Source organism: Buceros rhinoceros, unplaced genomic scaffold (genome assembly GCF_000710305.1).
Source record: "Buceros rhinoceros silvestris isolate BGI_N320 unplaced genomic scaffold, ASM71030v1 scaffold15414, whole genome shotgun sequence".
NCBI classification, from domain to species: Eukaryota; Metazoa; Chordata; class Aves; order Bucerotiformes; family Bucerotidae; genus Buceros; species Buceros rhinoceros.
Window position 1 is genome coordinate 3,946 of NW_010407784.1, and position 6,763 is coordinate 10,708.

Sequence of the window (6,763 nt, forward strand, 5' to 3'; positions counted from 1 at the left end):
GGTTGGGTTCGTTTCCAGTTCCAATGCATTTTCCACCTTTGCTAGATTAGAGCCTGCTGTTATCAAATTTATCCCCTGTATAAATACCCCTGTACTCTGAACAAAATTACAAAACTTGCTTTTTGTTTATAGCAACGCCTTCTGCTATGTAGCGTTTTCAGTTCTTTAATCTCTCTCCTCCAAACACTCTTCCAATTTATTTGAAAAATGGAGTAGAACCTAATACATTATTCACAGAGCAGAAGAACGAGAGCCAAATACAGTGTCACTGTAACCTACCTACTCATCTTTTGATTTTCATTTGTTTGTACAGCTGAGGCTCGCATTAGCCCTTTTGGCCACAGCCTTGCGTGGGGAATTCATGTCGAGCTGATTGCCTCCCAGGAACCCCAGTCTCACATTCAGTCTCTGCTTCGGAGGATAGAGTCCTCTCTCTCCCTCTCATCCTGTAAGTACAACCTGTATTCTTTATTCTATCAAGGTGATTCTGCCCTTGGCCATATTAACGTCTACACTTGTTTCTCCCGTCTTTCTACAGACCCCAGTTGCTCTGTGTCAGGTTTGTCCTTTCATTGTTTGTTTTTTGCTGTCCCCAGTCTCATATCTAACTTAACTTTAATCCAGCATGGATGGAGCTATTAAACAGTGAAGGGATGATCACCGTTACCTGTGGGAACCCAATAGGACCCCATCTGTTTGCTAATGAATAGTTTCCCATTTACAGTTACACTTTGGCTTCCTTCATTTATCAACTCTTTAATACATTTAATAAGATTGTGGCCTCAGAAGTGACTTCAGGATAAAGTGCGTGTGAGATTTTTGCCTGACCTCGTACAGTGCTCCCTACCTGTCGAGTCTGGCTCTCCATGTACAGATGGATACTCTCCATACAAGCTTCAGAGCATTCCATTTCTTCATAAAGATGTTCTACAGAATGAGTCAAATGACTTAGATGTGTAATACTGTCAACAATACTGCCTTCATGAAGTGAACTTGTCATTTGTGCAAGAAATTATATTAGATTAGTTTGACAGGATCTGTTTTCCTTAAAGCCTAAAGGTTCCTAAAGGTTGATTGACTTTAATTATAGAGCTTTTTTTCTTTAAAAGGTTTTATTAATTGAGTCCTGCGTTGCTCGTTCTATCCTGTGCAAAATACTGGAAACTCAGCCCACTGTCCTGGAATTACTTTTTACCCTTCTTAAACAGTGGCCCAACATGGTCCTTCCTTCTCCTTCTGGTCCTTCCCCAGGGGCCCAGAACTGCTTTAGATGCAGCTGTAGCAGTTCCAAGGCTGGCTCTCTAAAATTGTCTGAGACAAGTTTGTTTTTAGCACTCAGTCTGAAACACCTGTAATAGTCTGTCTGCTGCTTATCGTGCCCTTTCCAGGGGCTGCTGTGGTGGGAAGTTATTTCATCATCATCATAAACAGATTGTCCAGCCTTTTACCTGTTCGATAATCAGAAATACTTATTGAATAACTTTTACTGCTGTCATATTGTTATGAATAATTCTATCACCTTTTTTTGTTCAGGATTTGTCTTCCATAATTTGCGTTAAAAAACAGAAAATTATGTATCTGATTCTGTCTGCCTAATTTTTCCTATTATCTTCCTGCTTCCTCTATATAATCTTTATTTCGGCTTTTTTACTGATTATTATCTTTTCCCCTGTCCCCCTTCATGCATCGGTTTTGCGTATAAGTTTTTACATGTTTTTTCACTTCCCTGGTAAACCCAGCTGTTGGGTTATTTCATTGTGTGTTATTTTTATCTAGCCCAGCCTTCTTTTCGTGGTTGTAACATTGTAGGCATTTAGGAAATGTCTTAAACCGTTCGCAGGAACTTTCTGTAGGTTCTGTCTTCAGCCTGATTTGACTCCCATTCACTATGGTTTTGTGACATTGCCTCTTAGAAAGCATGCACCGTGATTTTAATTTATGGGTACATGAAGAGGTTATGTATGTATTGCCTAAAATTTTATCAGGCAATGTTAGCTATTTGCACAGAAAGCGTTGGTCCCTTTCAGTCTCAACAACCACTAACTTTCTGGTGTGTGGTCATTTCCTCGCTCCTGAGACAAAGTCTAGAGCAGGGTGGTCTGGCTTCTCTGCTAAACCACGTATGACTCGTGGGCGGTCCAGGTGTAGCCACATCTTACAACCAGTGGTAAGTTGTGCTTGTGCCAGCACCGCAGCTCCTGCTTATTGCTGTCCCTGGCTGGAGCAGGGAGCAAGTCAACAAGTCCTGTTGCCTGTGGCATGGTAAGGTGACCACTGTGGGGTTTAGCTGTGTGCAGTGGAGTTTAGCTACGTCCCACAAGCTTTTCACGTTGTGATCATCGTGCTCCTGAATTCTCTGTTCTTGTTGCTGCAAGGCCTGTCTTGTATATGACTCATTTAGCTAACTGGCACAAGCCTCAGTTCACAGGATTAGGAAGGATGGTTTTTCCTTTAAATTAGAAGTTAGTAACTTGACTTTCATAGCCTTTTGGAAAGTACAGGTGTATTTTAGTGCTAGTGACATGAGGCCATAAATAACACAAAGGGGGTTTTATACTTTTTGTGTATAGGTGTTGAAGAAGCCCATCACGCTGTGCTCTGCAGTGATTCCCATGGTCTGTAACAGATGCCAACTAATACCCCACCTTGGGTGTATCTTGATTGATGAATACCCAAGATTGATTACTTCCAAGTTGTCAGTCAATCAGACACATCATTTGTGATCCCCTCTTTCATTTAGACCTCTTAAATGAGCTACAACTGTTTCTTTTAATATTGTCATAATCAAAATGTAGCTATTATTTTTTACAAGTATTATTTTGCACTGCTGCTCCACAGGCAGAGGGTTTAACCATTTTTTCAGACGCTTGTAATTAGTGTATAGGCAACTGAAAAGTGTCATCTTGTCATCTTACAGCCTCTGCTTCCGTTAATGTTGTTCTTGATATCATGGTTTTGTGCTGAACGTGCCTTTGGTTGCTTATGTAACCTGACGTGCCCAGCCAGCATGGCTTACAGAGCGTGCATTCATTCCCTACCAAGAGGTCATGTTCCCTGTCCAACACAAATCTGACGTCTGCCCCCTGTGCTGGTCACCTACTTGTTAACTTCAGCAGCCTTCAGGTTTTGGTGTTTTCGTGCTGGAGGAAGTCCAGACAGGATCTCCAGATCTCCTGAATTGTTGACAGTTGTGTATTCTATGAGGTGCCGAGAGAACTGATCTGGGGAGGGCGTACAGGCAGTGTGAGGGTAGGCTCAAACACCACCAGCAAAATGTTGCCGCAGCATCCAGTGGATGTGTATTTGCTTGGTCATACGTGCGCTATGGGCTTGTGGACTACCCGACAATTTACGGACCTCAGTGCTCTCTGGATCACCAGTCAAGGAACGCCGTTACAGATGATCCTGCATGCTAGGTTGAGCAAACTGTCCACTTGGGCCAAATCCCACACTCTCTTCTGTATGACTAACAGTATCTTCGGGTGGGTTTTTAGGGCTTTTCAAATATACCTTCATTTACAGGCCAGATTTAAAGTACAGCCTCTTCTCCTAAGCGTATGAGCCTTGAGAAAGAATGAAAGGGAGAGTGAGAGAAATAAAGATATCACACTTCCTCTGGCTTAAGGAGAGGGCCTGTTAAAAGGAGTTTGGATCTGCTGGTTTGGTCACTCATTGAATAACAGAAAAATGTACCGAAAGAGCCTCACCCATCCTCCTGACCATAGGCAGTGCCATGCCTGGCAGATACTGGTCAAGTATTCACATTGCCTTAGGCAAAGTTGTTTTGCTGTCCTTGCCAATAGAAAGGATTTTCTTTTCTGACACCTAGCCTGGAGAAGAGGAGTCTCAGGGGAGATTTATCACTCTCTACAACTACTGGAAAGGAGATTGTAGCAAGGTGGTGGTCAGTTTGTTCTCCTAAGTAACAAGCAATAGGATGAGAAGAAGCAGCCTCAAGTTGTGCCAGGGGAGGTTTAGGTTGGACATTAGGAAAAATTTCTTCACAGAAAGGGTTGTCAAGCATTGGAACAGGCTGCCCAGAGTGGGGGAATCACCATCCCTGGAGCTATTTAAAAGATGTGTAGATGTGGTGCTTAAGAATATGGTTTAGTGGTGACCTGACAGTGCAGAGTGAAGAGTTGGACTCGATGATTTCAAAGGTCTCTTCCAACCCAAATGATTCTATGATTCTCTAAATATCCACAGTGTCCATTTAGGCCATTATTTCATGTGACTTCCTGCTTAGGCCGTAAAGGATTGAAGTAGGACCTCCTATAGCTGCACTGAGGAGATTGCAGTGGTTTTAAGCTGAAGGATCAGGGTATGGATCTGTAGCATGGAGTCACTACACATGACCATCCCTTGCAGATCATTCCCTGAGCAGTATGTGAAATGACCTCAGGTTCATTACGGAATTGAATTATTTCTTCTACTTGCCCTCAGATGTGGACATAAAGCTTAAAAATAGATCTACCATATGCTTAGTGATGCTTAGGGTATGTTGATCAATGTGGAAGAGCCCTCTAGCTGTTTGCTGGCTTCCTTTGGAAAACGCTCATTAACCCAGCAGAATCTATTTTTCATGTTCTTTAGCTGTCTTCTGATCTGTTTTTAAGCCCCATCTGCTATGGCTAACAGAAACGACCTTCCCTCATGACTTTCCCCACCATCACCCTTTTTTAAACTCCGAGTCCCAACTCTTGAGGCACCTGTGATGTTCTCACATGTTTCTTGTTGGCTCGTTTTCCTCCAGACTGACATTCCAATTCAAGCAGTGCAGCCACCTCTGTCAGGGCAGGCTGTGGAATTAATCACCAGATCTGAAAACTCATTAGTCCTATAACTGTATATACTGATGAAAAGACAGAAGAGAGTACATTGAGGATTCCATCCAGCATTGCTGTTTTGCGTTCCTCTCTTCCTGGTATCTTGCATGCTGGTATCTTTTCAAGAGACAGAGGGAGAGGGAGATAGACAGAGAGGAGCAGAACTTTGGGGGCATGGGTCCACGTGTGTCAGTTTTGGTACTACCTCCTAGAGTTCCCTGAAGTATCAGTGGGTTGTAGGCAACCTTGCTGGACTTTGTGATACTGCAGAGTCCACTCTGAGCTGAGCAGTATTGATCCACCTTTGGAGACAGAGGGACTTTGCTCTTGGTCAGTGGTCTTCCACAGAAGCCAAGGAAGGGGGTAGGAAGTAGCTTCTCTTTTTCCACCCTTGTGGAATTCTGCCTTGATTCCCCTCTTGTTACTCATCTTCTGCTCTGCCAGATGACCCATCCAGGTTTGTGTAGGTTGTCTCTGTTTCTAGGGGTATTTCCAAGCTTTTTGGCACTAGGGTCTCTGCGTGGTTAAAAGGAAGAAGAGACTGACCATAGACTTCCTAGAAGACATCCCTGGTAGTGCAGATGCAGCCTGCAGCAGCATAAGAATTTAGAATATGGGAGCTGAAGTTTGTGGGGTAGTTGGAAAACAGGGTTAAGAATCACTGGCCTCGCGGTTGCAGGGTGTGCATCAATGCTGCCACTCCTCTGTAAGAGGGAATGCAAGTTAGGACATGTCCTCTTCTGCATCCCATTGTCCAGGGTATTTTTCACTGCCATCTCAGCTCCCACACCCTTGTTTTGCAGATTTCAGAATCTCTGCTAAAAATGAACTAGATGGTAATGTGTCATTGTCATGGTTTAAGCCCACGCAGCCACTCTCTCACTCCTACCTGGCTCTGGTGGGATGGGGAGGAGAAAATACAACAGGCTTGAGGGTTGAGACAAAGGACAGGGAAGGATAACTCACCAATTATGATCACAGGTGAAAGACCGACTCAATCAATTTCATTTAAACAACAAAACTTAGGACAATTTTACCAATGGAATCAGAGCAGGACAGTGATAAATACAACCAGATCTTAAATGCCGCTTTCCCCCATCCTTCCCTTCTTCCTGGGCTCAGCAATGCTCCCAATTCTCTACCTCCTTCCCCACAGCAGTGCAGGGGAGCTGGGAATAGGAATTGTGATCAGTCCCAGTCTGTCCAATGCAAATCCTGTGCTCCTTCCTCCTCGGGTGGAAGCTCCTCACAGTTCTCCCCCTGCAGCAATCTGGTGTCCCTCCCACAGGAGACAGTCCTCCACAAAATTCTCCAGCTACTGTGGGTCCCTTCCACCGGCTGCAGCCCTCCCAGCAATGGATCACTAAGTGCAGGCTTTCCTCAGAGGCATGGCCTTTTTCAGAATCGGTCCCCTGCTCCAGCACGCAGTCCTCCCAACAAGCTGCAGGCAGGATTCTGCCCCACCATTGACCTCTCTAAGGGCTGGAAGGGCTCAGCCTGCCATCTCACCATGGACCAAAGCGGAATGGCTGTCCAGCATGCCTCCCTCCCTCCTTCCTCACTGACCTCAGTGTCCACATTGTTGTCTCTCTCCCAAGCAAAAGAACCCCCAAAACAAAGGAACTCCCCCAATAGGTTTTTCCCCTCTCAAATAAGTTATCTCAGAGGTGCTGATTGGCTCAGCCTTAGCCAGAGGCTGGTCTGACTTAGAGCCAGGGGAGCTTCTCAAAGGTGCTTACAGGAGCCAATAGCCCCCTCCTTCACCATCAAACCCCTGCCAGACACAAACCCATGGCTGTATCTCGGTTCTTGCCTGTCCGGTTAACATGGTTTAACCTGTGCGCCTCTGAAGTTTTTTCCAGACCAAGGACATCACTTTCATATTACTCACTGTGGTGGGTGGACCCTGGCCAGCAGCTAAGCCTCCTCCCAGTCGC

General features: G+C 44.8%; 1 protein-coding gene across 1 annotated transcript in view; it reads left to right on the forward strand.

Annotated features, from left to right (window-relative positions):
- The first annotated feature begins 311 nt into the window (after window positions 1-311).
- The window catches only part of FYN (FYN proto-oncogene, Src family tyrosine kinase), a 52,801-nt gene continuing 46,349 nt past the window's right edge, over window positions 312-6,763 (forward strand). Inside the window, exon 1 of the mRNA XM_010134622.1 lies at window positions 312-448. The gene's annotated coding sequence lies outside the window, so the exon portion shown is untranslated. The remainder of the gene's footprint in view (window positions 449-6,763) is intronic.